This window comes from Piliocolobus tephrosceles, chromosome 12 (genome assembly GCF_002776525.5).
Source record: "Piliocolobus tephrosceles isolate RC106 chromosome 12, ASM277652v3, whole genome shotgun sequence".
Classification (NCBI taxonomy): domain Eukaryota; kingdom Metazoa; phylum Chordata; class Mammalia; order Primates; family Cercopithecidae; genus Piliocolobus; species Piliocolobus tephrosceles.
This window is the reverse complement of record NC_045445.1, coordinates 109,542,903-109,559,623: the sequence shown is the minus strand read 5'-3', so window position 1 is coordinate 109,559,623 and position 16,721 is coordinate 109,542,903. Positions and strand designations below refer to the sequence as shown.

Below are 16,721 nucleotides of genomic sequence, written 5' to 3'. Positions count from 1 at the left end.
ACCACTCCTTACCTCCATTTCCTCATCTGTAAAATGGGGAGTAATAATCCTACCTCATGGGAGGTAGGATTATTATAAGGATTGAATAAGTTGGTACATGCTTCTGAGAGTTCCTAGCCCATGGCAGTGCTTTGTATGCTGTGGTGATAGTGATGATGATGGTGTCAGTGACCAGCAGCCCGGAAAGGGGAGAGAACCTCTGCTGGGGAAGAATGGGATGGAGAGTGGGGAAACTTGCACAATGGGTCCTTAGCAAAGTTTCTTAAATATCTGGGCAGATGACGAGGAAAGACACAAAATTACATGATAGGTTGGGAAGGAGGCTGCAGCTTATTGGGTATTGTTGCAGCATCAGATTTGAGTATAAGGGATTTAAATCCTGGGAGAAGATATAACCCCACATCGGGCTATAGAGGATGGCTAGAACATTAGTAGTTGAGGAGGAGGGCTTTTCAGTATGAACGAAGGTATACAGTTGGGCTGTTTGTTCAGATAAATATAAAAGAGGATGTGTAAATAAAGCAAAAAAAGCCACAAGGGGGGGCATGTGTCTGCAATGTGGTTGGTAGCTAAGACTCGGCAGAAAGTACTTACTACTAAAACATCACATTGAGATTTAGCCTATATTAAACTAAAATCTCCCCAGTTTTACTAAGAAAAGCAAAATTGTTAGAATGGAAGTTGGGTGTGACAGGAAAAAGATCAGTTCCAAGGGCACTAAGTATAGGTTAAGGAATGAAATTTTTAAAAATTTAAGTCAGGGCTGGGCGTGGTGGCTCATGCCTGTAATCCCAGCACTTTGGGAGGCCAAGGCGGGCAGATCATGAGGTCAGGAGATCGAGACCATCCTGGCTAACACGGTGAAACCCCATCTCTACTAAAAAAAAAAAAAAATAGCTGGGCATGGTGGCGGGTGCCTGTAGTCCCAGCTACTCATGGCGTGAACCTGGGAGGCAGAGCTTGTAGTGAGCCGAGATTGCGCCACTGCACTCCAGCCTGAGCAACAGAGTGAGACTCCGTCTCAAAAAAAAATTTTTTAAATAAAATAAAATAAACTAGTTTTTGCTTTGGTGGTAATGAATGAGAGGTAATGGGAAGGAGGGCCCGAAAGGGTGGTATCTTGGCTGTAAAAGACCAACAAAGTAAATCTCTGGGGTTTATGGAATCCTGACAATGCCCTGTGCTTCTCTCACTCTGACACTATGAATGTTGCTTTCAGTGCAGGATAGATGGCTTCAGTGGGTATAATAAAATTAACGGGGCCCAAACTCCCCCTTCTTCCCAAACTGCCCTGACCTCAGTAAACTGTGCACAGGAGAGAGGTTTTGTTTCAGCAGGTGATGTGTAGGCTAAAATTATTCTGAGTCACCTGTTTGGGGGAACATTTTGCTGAGAAGTGCTGATTCTTCTGACCTTGAGCTTAAGGAATAGCAGCACTGTTGTTTTGGTGACAATCTAGGATGTTAAATCTTTATTTCAACCTTGTGAGACCAGAGAGTTGATTGGGAATGAGGAGAAAGCACACTAGTATCAAAATAAATCCTGATGTAGTTTACCACAGCTTGTTTTTTCAGATAATGAGTGTCCCTTTTGATTTATATCTTTTGCATTTCCTTAATGAATTTTGATTTTCAGAATAAATTAACTATTGTCACTATATACAGTCCTGATAAGGCTGACCTTATTCCCCAGGGACTCTTTTACACTCCCCAACCCCCATCCATAATAGAAGTTGTTTAGATGCCTTTAAAGGTGACATTTTGAAGCGATCTGTGGGGATGAATAAATGACGTGGATTCTAGCCCTGGCTCTGCCTCTAACTCACTGTGTTATCTTAGGCAAATATTTTGCTTCTCCAAGCCTCAATCTTTTCATTTGTAAAATTGTGAGGGTTGGACTAGGAGATGATGTTGATGAAGATAATAGCTAACATTGATTGAATGCTTCTGATGTACCAGGTGTGATTCCAAGTACTTTATATATATCAATTTGTTTCATCCTCCCATCAGCCTTTTCAGGTAGGTACTTGATCATCATTGACTCCCCGTTACAGATGAGGGAATGCATACACACAGGTCACTTGCCAAAGGTCTCCCAGCTGGTAAGTGGTATAGAACAGGATTATTCTAACCCAGGAAGACAACCCCTAAGCCTGCTCTCATAGCCACCGTGGCCTCCTGCCCCTCACTGTCTTGCTGCTGACGGCGATGTCTAATGTGGTATACAGTGAGGGTTTAGAAAATGTCATGACATCAGTATTGGCAGTGAAGTCACCCCACCCATCTGCACTCATACACCAACACCAGTTTGCGCCTACTCAGGCTGCTCATTGCTACTGTGATGTGTGGCATCACTTCAGTTGGTTGGCGTGGGGATGGGGGCAGCCTTGGAGCCCTTGCTAATTCCCAGGAGCTTCTAATTCTGCTGCTTTGTGAGCCCATTGCTTCCTGGCTGGGTCTGTCCCCCTTGACAGGGTCCTCACAGTAATCCTGTGGCAGACCTGCAAACAAAGGAGTTGACACATTTTATGCCTCTTCCAAGAGCTCATTTTAAAACAGCTGCTCTTGCTGATTTGCAAATGAATGACAAAGCTGTGCACCAGTAGTCCCAGCTACTTGGAAGACTGAGATGGGAAGATGGCGAGTTCAAGCCCAGCCTGGGCAAAATAGCAAGACCCCCCCGTCTCCAAATTAATTACATTTGTATTCAAGGGATTATTTGAAGAAAAAAAAAGAAAATGACAGCTAATAACAGCAAACTTTCTCTTGAACAGTGAGCATAGAAGGGGCTTTGCAGAAAGTAAGGAGATTAGTATTTTCTAGCTGCAAAACGACACTTACTTTTCCCCAAAGCCAGAGCAAACCTCTGCATTTATAATTGTCTAGAAGCTTAACAGAATGAAAGACTCTCTCAGGAGGCAATTCGGAATATAAAAGGATTTTGGACGGTACAGATTCTTGGTAGCAGGCATGGCTGTGGAAATACTTGGAAGCACTCAATAATAACAAAAATAATAAAAATAACAATGGGAAAGCCACTGCTTTTGTTTGACATTTCCTGTTTACCAGGCCTGAATGCCTGGCTAGTATATTAGAGAAATTATCTATTTAAACCTTTCATCAGCACTATGAAATAATAGTCAGTTTACATATGAGGAACCTGAAAGTATAGAGTAGTTTTCTGGGTGCCTGCACAATTTATGTTTCAGTTAAGGTACTTCTTGTCAATTACCTGGCAGTGAATTACTGACCTGGTAAATTCCAGACTTATTGGTCAGACAGACTTAAAACTCTGGTTTTTAAACTAGTAATAGTTGGTGTACTTTCTATTAAAAAAAAACTTGTAAATCCATTAAAACTTTGGAAAAAGTCATCTGGCAAAAAGTTTAGATCCAATACCATAGAGCTTTTCTATAATATCTTTTACACGTTCATTAAAGAAAGAAAGGCTGCAGGATTTTGTGGCAGACAGGATGTGGCTATGGCTTTGGTTACTAAATTTTGTTGCAGGGTTGGCTCCTACAAATATTAATGTGTGCAGCTGTGGGATTTTGTGAAAGTAGCGTTGGTTTTTACTCTTTCCCTGAAGTGGCAGTGGAATAGAGTAGAAATATTAGGAGCAGTGAATGCATGTAAAACAGGGGTTCTTAGCAGGGGCATGTCAGAAACCAAAGGAGGAAGGTGTATGTAGTTGGAGAAAGTGCGTTTGCAGTTACCATTGCTTGGAAGAACTTGTGAAATGCCAGATAATCTTAAAAGAGGGCATCAGCTATTCTATGCTTACCAACAGTTGAGAAGCTCTAATTACCTCCTTGTTCAAGTGAATGATGATGTGTAATTTACATGCTATAATTATATGCATTCGTGTGGAGTGGAATGTCCCCAATTTTCAAAAATTGCATTAAGGTGATAGAATTAGGGATGATATTTATTTTAAAATTCTGCCTTTAAGAACGAGAATGTGCAAACACAGGTGTAATTATGTACTTCATTGCTTTTATCTGTACTTCTGGGACACTTGTGTCTTCATATTGCCAGATACTGGTGGCCACAGGAAAACAGGTTGTCTCAGTTCATGGTCCCTCACTGAGGTCAGAGCTTCAATTTCCTAGTGTTCCACTTACGAAGAACGGTGCTAATGTGTATCTTTTAAGATAACTCAGCCTGAAAGCCATCTGACTTTCAGTGAGAATGAGGGGTACACTAGGGGAGAAAATAGGCATCAAAGTTTGGAGAGGGCTGTGCTGCCTATAGATTTTCTTCTAATTATATTCACCCAGAAATGCATACTTTTAAAAAAAGTATGCTCACTATTCTTTTAACACAGAAGTTTCTACTGGTTGGTTTTGCTAGTTACAATCCTTTAGTTAAGCTCTGTAAAATTATTCCCCCACTTTGATTAAAGGGATAGAACACATGCAGTTAGTACATAAACCCTCATAGTACATTTGTCCTGAGTTTTACTGAAATATCTTTTAGTCTGTATTTTTAGTAGAGATGGGGTTTTACCATGTTGGCAAGGCTGGTCTCGAACTCCTGACCTCAGGTCATTCACCTGCCTTGGCCTCCCAAAGTGCTGGGATTACAGGCATGAGTCACCATGCCCAGCCTTGTCTGTGATACAAAATTTTGGGTCACAGAATTCTATTTTTGACACTATTACTTTCTAGAAGGTACCAAACATACTGATAAAATAAGCATTTATTGAGTATGTACTATATTTAGGACACCATACTGGGTGCTCCTGGAAATGTAAAACACAATGATTCAATGATTTGGTCCCTAACCTCAATTGTTTGCATGCTATTAAGAGGACAAGATGGACATTTGTGAAGTTTCAAGACAAATTGAAACTGTAATCTGCAAAGCAACATAATTGTGGCAGCATTAATTGAACAGGCTTTCTTTTAGCCCTGTTATGTTTAGTCCTTATTCTCATGGTTTGATTATGGAAGAGTCCAAGATGCTGGATGTTAGTCAAAGATTGATTGAGTCCTGTGGTTCCGGCAGCTTGTCAACCCTGGTTCCTATACATTTGGATAATGTTAATAAATTCATTATTCAGGGGAGCTTGTAGTGTAGAGAACCAGGTTGAGCACAAGTCAGATACACAAAATACAATGAACTATTCCAAGTAACCAAGAAAACTAACTTATAAAAGTTCCTGGCATGGTGTAGTCAAAATAACTTGGCCTATGATTAAGGACATTGGGTTTTTGCTTTGTCTTGGTCCCTAACAGACTGTGGGACATAGGGAAATACTTAACTTTCTCTGAGCCTGCATTGTCATCTTGCAATGGGTATCCTAATTACGTGAGCCTCATGGGATTATTATGAATATTAAATACAATTTTATGAATGAATATACTTTATAAACTATAAAGCAGCTTACAAATGTTAGAGGATATTTTAATTTCACTTGTTGCATAAAATCCCAGAGTCATTTTTCTTCCTCCTGCTGTCTCTAATTATTATATAATAACATTTTTCCACTTACTCTTTTTCTGCTTGTGTTTTGAGGTTCTCCCTCACAATACACTGCAATCAAAATAAAGATTATTTGCATCACCACATGTGTCCCCTCCTATCATTCCTGACCCCTTCATGGACAGTCACTATTAGGATTTCTATCACTGTAGCTTAGTTCAGGCATTTACATTTATTTATTATTTAGAGTGGTGTCTTGCTCTGTTGCCCAGGCTGGAGTGCCGTGGCACAATCATGGCTCACTGTAGCCTCAAACTCCTGGGCTCAAGTGATTCTCCTGCCTCACTCTTGGAGTAACTAGGACTACAAGTGTGTGCCACCATGCCTGGCTAATTTTTAAAATGTTTGTTATAGTGACAGGATCTCACTGTGTTGCCCAGGCTGGTCTCAAACTCCTGGCCTTAAGCAATCCTCCCGCCTCAACCTCTCAAAGTGCTGGGATTACAGGCGGGAGTAACCACACCCAGCCAGACATCTGCATTTTAACATTAGCCAGGCATGGTGGCACAAGCCTGTAATCCCAGCTACTCTGGAGGCTGAAGCAGGAGAATCACTTGAGCCCGGGAGGCGGAGGTTGCAGTAAGCTGAGATCAGGCCATTGTACTCCAGCCTGGGTGGCAAGAGCAAAACTCTGTCTCAAAAAAAAAAAAAAAAAGAAGAAGAAGTAACAGATGCCAATATTATGTTATTCCTGTTAGGTAAGGAGGGTCCCTGGTGTAATCCCAAATTTGCTTGCTTTCTAATTTACTATATTATTTACTTTTTAAACATTTATTTTTATGAATATCCTCTAGCATTTTGGAAGGCACTTACTTTATATACTGTTGGTCCTTAGGCCCTTTCTTCACCCCAAATGAGTATGTTAACAAACTGTGACACAGTGTGACACCTCCTCTTATGCTGTATTGTCCACACCGACACATTTCTCGTGACCGCCAAGCCCTCATTCTTGCATGGGAAGAGTCCCTACTGCAGTAATGTTAGCCACTTGCTGAGCTCACAAGTCAGAAGGGGGGTGGTGGTTCAAGATGTGGTGAGGGGCTTGGTGATGGTGAAAGGATATCCAAAGGATCCTGCCAATGCCATTGGAACATTTAAGAGAGACCTACTTTGAATGGTCCATACAGTACAGTGAGTTTGGCAACAAGCCCAGTTCCTTCAAGAGAGTGTCTTCATTTATTTGAAGTCACTTGGCATGTAGCCTTATGTGGTCAAGGACCTAAGCCACACTTTTGGGAGGAGCTGAGGGAAGGTTCTGGCCTCCTGGGAGTTGCCAGTATTGCACCCTCCCTCTAGGCCCCCTGGTTAGCCAACCAGAGCTTCTGTTCCCTTGCTGCTACAGGCTGTTTGTGGCTACCTGAGTTGGCTTTCCCCAGGGTCCCTTTGGGACAAAGCGTTGTGCTGTTAACAGGTCTATCACCACAGTTTTCTGATGCTGTACAGGATGCAGTGTTTAAAGTCAGGCTGAACACATAGGCTGCTTCACAGTCCCTATCCTTTATTTCAGGAGGAAAGGGATAGCCAAGTCTCACAGTGACGGGCATGTTAATCAGTGGGTTGCCCGGCTCACAGCCTTTTCTGACCATCTGTTCTCCTAGCACTTGCTGATAAGATGGGGCATTGGGACGTGGCCCTGCCCTCATCACAGCTGATGGCTTCCTAGAGGTCACCTGACCTGAGACGGGCCCCTCAGATTCTCTCTTCCATGAATTTGAAATTAATGTTCAAAGCTGCTCATCAGTCTCTGTTGGATGTTTGAATCGGGAACGCTCTAGTGGGAGGCCTTTGTACAGAGAGAGCCAGTGTGCATAGATAGAGAAGAATGCAGCTGATGTGCAAGAGAGGTACATCCCAGAGCCCTGGCTTATAGGAGGGGTAGCTCCTCTGGCTTCCTGTCCCAGGAAGTGCCAGCGGCTTGTGCTTCCCACAAGATGCCTGTGGCCCTCAGGAAGCCCCTTGCTCAAGGTGGCTTGTATCATCTCTTGCTAGTAGCCACATGATCTGTGGTTAAGATACTTTACGTCTGAACAATGGGAGGCAAAATGAGTTGAGAGAACGGTTTAGTAAAAATAATATCAATTGATGTAAGAGGTCAGAGTATAGCCATTGTGCCTGCTGGTCCATCCTACCAGCAAGCCAGTGCAGTCCTTGGTCACAGTCACTCACAGTGTATGCCAGGGCTTCAGACAGCCCCTGGCTGTGAGTGAAGACACATGGTAAGAGCCAGTGGCTTTCCTTTGCCCAGGAAAGCATGTCCTTGGCCATAACTTCTGTGGAGCACAGGTGGGACTCAACCATTCTGGCCCCTTCGTTGCTGCTTTAAAGAGTGGTCCCTGGGCCAGTCACTTTCAGCTGACAATGTCAGAGGGGAAGGATTTCTGCTTCTTGCTGAGAAGCCTTAGCTTTCTAAAATAAGTTGTTTTGGTGACTCTTGGGGAAGGAAGAGGCTTACATCACTGGACTTTGAGTTGAGGGACCTGATAACCAGGTTATACTTTTCTGGACTTCTCATTTGTCTAAGACCACAACAGTCATATTTGTTTCTAAGCACAACGTGGAAGGAATGCAACAGCCTTTGATACTGGTTCCAAACTTGACTATTGCATCTCTCTAGCCTTTTTTACATGTCAGGCTCCCTGCCCAACCTCTCCCATGTCATGCCCTCTTAGCAACCTCAGAAACCAAAGAAAAATGCCCTGTTAATGTGTCCTCCATGAGAACTATTTGCAATCAAAGCACTCTTTCTGATCATATTTCATTATCAGAAATGTGATTTTATACACACACACACACACACACACAGAGTTAATAGCAATCCCCATGAGGGACTCATCTCTTTTCAGGGAGCAGATGACTGGGGATGCAGATAAGGTGTTCCCAAAGTCTTAGAATACAAGGTAAAAATGTCAGTCATAAGAGGGATGTGGAAAATCTTAAGCACATTCAGAAGAGGATGAAATGATTATTGTCTTTGAGTGTCAGGAAAGGCCTCTTGGTGGAAAGGACATCTTCGTTGTGCTTTGAAAGGCAGGTAGGACCTGGCAGGGCAACGATGGGGCAGGAGGGCTGAGCAGGTAGAGCCCCGCATGTATCCTGCAGGAGCAAGCTTGATGGTTGTGCTGCCTCAGGGTCCAAAGTGGAGTTGTATTTGCCCTCATAGCCTTGTAAGGAGCTATGTAATTTTCTATAGGAATACATCTCTGGTGCAATATGCCATTACTAATAGCACCTTATTAGACACTTCCTCTTTTTAGTTCCAATATACATCAGGTTTTTGACAGAATCCTTGTCTATATGTGAAAAGTATGAAGGTTGCTCCTGTAGCTTTTGTAAATTTATCTTTAACCAGCTTCACTGATTCTTAAAGTCATCCAGGATTTCTGACTCTAAGCGACGTAGAGTGTATTTGCTTATGGAAAATAGAAGAATTAAAATATTAAGGCAGATACTCCTTCCAGTGCCATATCCTCTTTTAAAGAACACAGCTCGTTTTCATTGCAGCCCCATTACACTGAACAGGCCTTTCTCTTGCTCTTAATGTGACAAAATTATATGACCCATCACTTCCTTTGAAGATCAAAGGAAATGAAACTCCAGATCTGGGAAAATGGTTTCCCCAGTTCCTGTGCTGTTAAAGCTCCTATTCATCCATGTATGAAAATCCAGGGAGATAATTGGCTACCAAAGGCCAGCCAATTGGCTAGCACAAGGCTTCTGGGACAATAGTCAGAATGAGAACAGGTTTTGAAAAACAGTGCAACTTAGCCCTTCCTGCTGGATTTCCAGCCGTAGGACTTCTGTCCCGTGGTTGCATCCAGAGTCTCTATGGGGCTGCCCAGAAAGCTGTTTACCTTCTGTTGTAAGGTAACCCTCCCAAGGCAACCCACTCCATTTTGGGCAGTGCCTATTATGTAATGAGCCAAAAATCTGTTTCCCTATAGCTTTCTCTAATGCTGGCTTAAATATAGATTTTTGAGGACTGGCCTAGAAACAAGCCACCATGTATAACATGGTTTCTCAACGAAAATACCTTTTGAGTTTCAAACAAGTAATGTATAAATAACCCGGAACACAGCCCAGTTCATAAAATGGAGCATGCCCAATAAGGGGCACGGGAGGGTCCAGCCCAGGAAAGGAGAAGGGCAAAGACCAGCGCCCCCAGGGTCAGTTTGTAGAGTCCATTTCTTCCCACTCTGCCTTTACCCATGTTTCCTGGCTATTGACAATTAGAAACTGCCCAAGAAACCTCGCTGTGGAAATTGGTTCAGGGTACTGGTTTCCTCATAGCTCACTTGTAGGAAGCCCTTAGGCAGTATAAAGAAGACCAGGCTTCTCTGTAGCGCTCACCTACCTAGAGGAGAGGGTCAGTGACTGGGTAATATTGGACAGAGGAACTCAGCCCTTGGCCTTGACTGCTGTTACTTACACTGCCACAAGAGGCAGAGTATCATAATGACCAGGAAAACTGCCTTCGAGTTGGACAGAAATTGGACTCTGGGCTATACCACTTCCTCGCTTTGTGACTTTGAGCAAGTTGCTGAAAGTCAACAACCGAAAGCCTCAGGTTTTCATCTGCGAAACAGAGATTAAGAATAAATGTGATGAAGCGTATAAGGAACACAGTACTGCTCAATAAATGTCATTTATCACACGCATACACGGTTAACTGTGTTTCCAGACTGTGCCCTTCGTTCGTGAACAACCAATCAAATCCCCCTCCCAGGCTGTGGGGTGAGCAGATATGATGCAGCTGCCTTATCTGGTGACTCAGCCCATCGCTTTTGGTTAGAGCTACTTTGAAAGGCAATTCCACAGTTTCAGAGTGGGTTCTCCTCATATATGTTGCACCTGTGGCCTCTTGTTTCCCTTCTCAGGGCCCAAACCAGAGTACTTAAGTTTCTTAAGCTTTCATTTTACAACGTGCTTGGTGGAAAACCAATACTCAAGACACTACAGTTTTCCATATGTTTGTCAAACTTTATTGGTTCTTTAGATCAGTCCTCCCACAGGTTTGTTCCTGGTCCTTATGATACTGAACATTTCTGGTTCACCTTGACATATACATGAAGATCTTTATTTCCCATACTGGCTTTTAAAGTATCAAACTATAGCTTGGAGTGGAACATGCTTTCATTTCTATAGATTTACCTGCTTGAAGGAGGGAAATAATGGATAGCCTTTTAAAATAAATGAATTATTGGCCATGCCTATAGATCTTATTTATTTTTAATTATGGCAGCCAAATTCTCAGGGTTGATTCAAGGACAAATCAGTGCCAGGATGGATGACGCTGGCTTATGAACTCTTCTTGTGGAAGAGTTAGGAGTAAGGAGTTGAAGAGAAAGAACCTTCTACAGACAGGCTAAAGAGGACATTAAAAGAAAGCAGTGGTGGAGGGTCAGGGCTTTGAGTAACTGTTCTGCCATTTAGTGGCAATGACCTTGGGCATGTTTCATAGGGTTATTAAGAGGATTGAGCCAGATAAAGCATTAAAGCACTTAGCATAGTGCAGGGCACATAGATAGTAAGCACCTCAGTTGTACATTTTTTAAGAGAGAGGGAAATCTTACATAAATGCTGTTCGTTATCTTGGCTCCTAACCATCAGCTACAGACCTTATAGAGTTATAGGATATTAGAGCTTCAAATTACTTTTCTATTAGTGGTGATGGATTAGAAGGAACCATTCCCATGCTTCCTCATTTAGTCCCCCTTGTGGCCAAATGCAGACATTTATGAAGCAATGTGCTGGATTAGAAGCAATTGGCCAAAGAACAGGTTTTTATCTGAGTGCAACTGCCAGGGCCTTAGAGTAAGTAGTCAGGCCCACCATTTAGCCTCCTTGATGCAGTGCTAGTGACAATAGACTTTATGCCTCCAAAGCTCATACTTACTTACCTGCCTGCTGTCTTGTATTTGGTCAGTTAGCAAATATTTACTGAGCCCCTCCTATGAGCAGGCATTCATCTTGGCACTAGGGATACACCCATGAATAGGACAAAAATCCTGCCCTCACAGAACTTAACATTCATTTTGGTAGACAAAGTGAGTAAGGTAAATAGTGTACAAAGGTGATAGATGCAATGGCGAAAAGTAAAGCAGGAGCCCTGTGGGGGAGTAGAATTCTGGTTTCAAATAGGGTCATCAGGGAAGGGCTCATGGAGGAGCAGAGACTTGAAGAAATGAGAGATCTTGGAATTCCAGGCAGAAGGAAGAGCAAGTATGAAATCTCTGAGGCAAGGGCATGCCAAGAGTGTTGAGGGTGAGCACAGAGACCTGTGAGGCTGCAGCAGAGTGAACCAGTGAGGGCTGCAGGTCAAGTAGGGCCTGCAGGCCAGGATAAGAACATTGACTTTCTCTCTGAGAGATGAAATGTTGTGGGAGGATTTTGAGCAAAGTCATGATATTATTGGACTTAGGTTTCAGCAGGATCACCTCAACTGCTGTGTTGAATAGAGAATGGGGGCAAGGGTGGATGCAAGGGGAGATGGAGGCTTGGCCTAGTGGTAGAAGTGGTGAAGTGTCCTCTCTGTGTTTTTCTGAAATGTCTGATTTTTGGGGGGCCAAAAACATATTACTGTTACCTTAAAGTTATTTTTTTCATGGTGCTCTGTCAACATTAGACATCTGAATTTTCCCTGTACATTGCATTTAGTAGCAGTACCACATATATATGCAGTATGGACATATGAGTGTTGAAAGGAAAGCTAATTAAGTCACTAATACAAGTTTTAAATTTTTTTTTTCCCTAAATCACCCCAGGAGAAAGTTAGGATCATTGAAAGGAGAATCTTACCTTACTATTTATATGAGAATCTTGCTCTTGAACACTGCATACATGCTTTCTTTTCCAGGTTTTTCCACATTTAATAGTAGGTCCTCTTCTAACATTGTGTTTTATTGGCTCCAGTTTCACCTGAAAGGAGGCATGAATTCTTCAAACCACCCCACCCCCATCACACCCCATCTATGCATAGCCACATAAAGCATGGGAATTCAGTGACTTTTTTGCCATCTGAGTTCTAGCTTCTTCCTGTGTATAAAGTATTTATTAGGACTATGGTTTTGGTTTCAGTATTTTGAAGATGACAATCCTATATATAAATTATGCAAAGAAGATTCTCCCTTTTGAAAATAATGGAACTCCAGGAAAGCCAAATATGTTCAACATAATTACGAGAAAGGAGTGTGTCACTGTCAGATTGGCCTTTATGGAAGAATTGTTACCATTTGTTTTTCCAGATTCATTCCCATCCAAAATTCACGAGGACACAGTCACTAAAAGGGAGCTGAATTTGAAGAAGAGCTTATCACTAAGATTCATTCTATATTTATTGAGCTCCTACTATATGCTCCAGAGGTACATTGTACTATAGGCACAGTGACTGGCTTTCAAATTGAAAGCTGAGAAACACTGTCAGACAAGCAGTGATTCTGTTTAGATGCATATTAAGACAGAGTGTTTGAACAGCATGTTGTCTTGGAAAATCAGGTACGAGGTATGGCTGAGGCTTTGGTGGATATAAAGGAGGAAAGGATTTATGCCTTCCACACATGACTCTTAAAATCCTGATGTATTAATACAATTAATACAGGGCAGAACAAATGTGTAGTCAGTAGAAACATTCTGTCAACACACATTAATATGTTCCTCCTGTTTATAAGCTTATTCTGACATGCTCTTTTTTAAAACTATCTTATTAGTGTGGAATTCGATCCATCTTTTCACAGAGCTGGTTATCTGAGGAATGGAAGCAAGGGAAGGGGTTTCTTGCCATAACTCTTACTTCAGTGGTGGTCGGCTATCTGCTAATGGCGCTAGGACTGTTAGTGCTCCTGGCACTCAAATGGCCTCAGTGTATATTCAACTGTGCCAAAAGATAAAGGAGGTGGGGCATAGAGGGAATCCCCCAAACATTAAGCTTCTGTCACTTTAGCCACTACAGCTGGTGCTGATTTCTAAGTACATAAATCTCCTGGTAAGTGGCTTTGATGGCCCCAATTCCTAATAGGCATTTACCTATATGATGTCTATTTATATATCTGGGCCATCATGAAACCAGAGGTATGAGCTACATTCATGTAGTCTTAACGTCTAGTTTGCTTGCTTCTTCCTTTCATATGCTCTTGAACTCTCAAAGTTGAAATAAGACCTTCACTATTAGTATAGATCAAAAACCTAAGTCCTGTTTTAAACATTTGATAGGAGAACTCAACAATGCTTATAAAGGAAAAGTAACGCCAAGGGGCTCAGAATAAGCTACCCTTAACATTCTTCTCTGATGTAATAGAATGTTTCTCAATGTACAGATATGTGTACAGTCAAATTCTTTCTTTTCTTTTTGCTTCTGGGCCTTTTTTGGGGAATTTAGTTTTTAAGGGAGAAGAAACCTCAAGTCCATAACCTTTTAGGGTAATATAAAAGAAATGAGAAACCAATTCAATAGGGCTGCCCATTCTTTCTCTTTTCCCAGTGCGATATACAGAGTACCTAATAACATGTTCAGGAATTTTCTGTGACTGTATTTGTTGAATAATGGAATTAAGTATAAGGTAGAGCTGCGTGGGCCTCATTTGAAGGAGTTTAGTTATTCAAGTAGTAAAAGGCTCTCTTAACAAGGTGACATTTATTATTATTTTAGCAGCTGTATGGCCCTGATTTTCTGTGACAGGCCAATTTCAAAGATCTCTACTGTGTTCAGATTCTGTTTTTAATTCTGAAAATACTGTCACCATATGGGTCAATTTGTACCACTTCATGGGCCTATAGGACGTTAGAGAGTATTCAGTCTCTAGCCAGCCACCTCCTTGAGCCACTCTCTAGCTAAACTCCCCAGGCTGAATACAGAGCCCAGCAGGTGCAGCACCTTGGTGAATGCTGTTGACCAGTCTTTGGCATCCAAGCTAACAGTTGAATTTGATATTTGCCCCTCTGAGGACCACTGGTAATTCAAAGAAACAAAGAACTCTCTAGCACTGGAAGGGCCCTGGGGCTAGTCCTGCCACTTTGTAGATGATGAACTAAGACACAGAAATGCAACATGACTGGTGTAAGCTGGTGGTTGCAACTTAGAGAAGGAAGTATTGTTTGCTGGACTTACAGCATGCCTGGAGCCATTTCCTATGAAATGATTAGTTGTTTCACTACACATATGAAGAGACTGTAATAGACCCACAGCCAAAGCTAGAATTTCTGACTTTTCATAGTGCTGTTCAAAGCCTTTTTCATATTTTCAAAAGCATCTGTGATTTGTTAGACCTTGTTAGACAATCTGCATTTTAGACTCTGGCTATCTGATCCCTGATAAAATCCAAATAGAAGCTAGAGTTTGTGACAAATCACTCTGGCTTCATGACCTAGCTCCTGAAACTTGAAGTCTATGAATTGGGTCTAGGATGTAATAATATTAAAATACAAAATGTGATCTCAGTGGGCTGTACTGGTGCATAAATAAAAAGAGTGCCCTGTCTGGTCATTAGTATACACGAGGTCAATGAATTGTGCTGGTGTTTTGTTTCCCATAAGTCTTCTTTTTTTTTTTTATAAATAAGGTCTTGCTCTGTCACCCAGGCTGGAGTGTGGTGGTACAATCTTAGCGCACTGCAGCCTTGACCTACTGGGCTCAGGTGATCCTCCCACCTCAGCCTCCCAAGTAGCTCGGACTACAGGCATGTGCTGCCACACCTGGCTAATTATTGTATTTTTTTTTGTAGAGATGGGGGTCTCACTATGTTGCCCGGGCTGGTCTTGAACTCCTGGCCTCAAGCAATCCTCCCACCTTGGCCTCCCAAAGTGCTGGGATTATAGGCACAAACCACTGTGCCTGGCCTTGTTTCCAATAAACCTTTAAAGGAGAAAAAGTCTCTTTCTTCCATGTCCTATTTCTCATATTGGCAACCACCTTCATAGACTTGTCCACTCTGTTTTGTGTCTCCTTGCTGTCCCCTGTCTTCCAGCATTGTCCTCTCATGTTCTAGTGACAGTCTTCCTCAGGCCTTAGTCCTTGACCTTCCCACCATCTTTTGCTTCTGTTTCCTAAGATTCATTGTTCTGTCTTAGCTGTCACTTCTGGCCTCAGCCCTCAGCTGCAGCTCTGACTTACTCATGAATTCAAGCCCCACATTCACAACTGCCTTCTGAACATGTTGCCTATGTGACCTTTGGTCACCCTAAACCCAATAGAAAACAGAGCCTGGACCAGATGGTCTCTGGATTTCCTATTGGTTCTCAGATTCCATTTTAACAAGTCAGCACTTAAGATTATCTCACTCCTCTCCCCCTTCTTTACTTCCTTGTCTCTTTTTAATGATACCACCAACCTCTCGGCTATGAAACATGTGTGATCTTCCACATATACACACTCACACCCACAGACATACACATGTATACATGTACACAAGAGACAAAAATGATGGAGTAAAAAGGTTGAATTGGCCAAAATACTTGCCTAGAGAGAGTTCAAAGCACATGTCTTGTTAACAGTGGGATCTTCTTATAAAAAGTAAAGCTTTTGTTATGCTAGTGAGCTTATAAATTTTTGCGTTGTCTGTGTAAAACTGCAAACGCGTGTCCTGCTGGGCATTCTTCCTACCCTTTCTTATCCAGGAGCCTCTCGCCACCTTGGAAAGCTGACAGAACAGTGGGCTTCAGGTCCAGAAACGAGCTAACTTTCTTACCCCTGCTGCTGGTGGTTTATCAGGTACAGGGAGAATCTTAGAAACTCTCTTTTGTTTGCCTAAAGGCACAGCTATAAATATATTTCAGTGTGACTGAGTGTGTCAAGTTTGAGGTTCTGATTTGTTATATCAGAATGTTAGAGCTGGGAGGGAAGCACTGGCAATCAGGTTTCTCCACCTCCTGATTTTACTGAAGAGTGAACTGAGGCCCAGAAACATCAGGTGATCTGCCCAAAGTCACATAGCTCATTAATGACAAAACTACAACATTTTTAATTCTAATTTTTTTTTTGAGATGGGGTCTTTCTATGTTACCCAGGCTGGCCTCAAACTCCTGGGCTCAAGTGATCCTCCTGTCTCAGTCTCCTGAGCAGCTGGGATTACAGGTGTGAGCCACCACACTCAGCTAACATTCTTTTTTTTTCCCCTCTCTCTCTTTTCTTTTCTCTATCCTTTTCTTTCTTTTCTTTTCTTTCTTTTTTTCTCCTCTCCTCTCCTCTCCTCTGCTCTCCCCTCCCCTCCCCTCCCCTCTCTTTTTTTTCTTCTCTTCTCTTCTCTT

General features: G+C 42.3%; 1 protein-coding gene across 1 annotated transcript in view; it reads left to right on the top strand.

Annotated features, from left to right (window-relative positions):
- The window catches only part of TSPAN7 (tetraspanin 7), a 119,483-nt gene that overhangs the window by 74,255 nt on the left and 28,507 nt on the right, over positions 1-16,721 (top strand). The window lies entirely within an intron of this gene.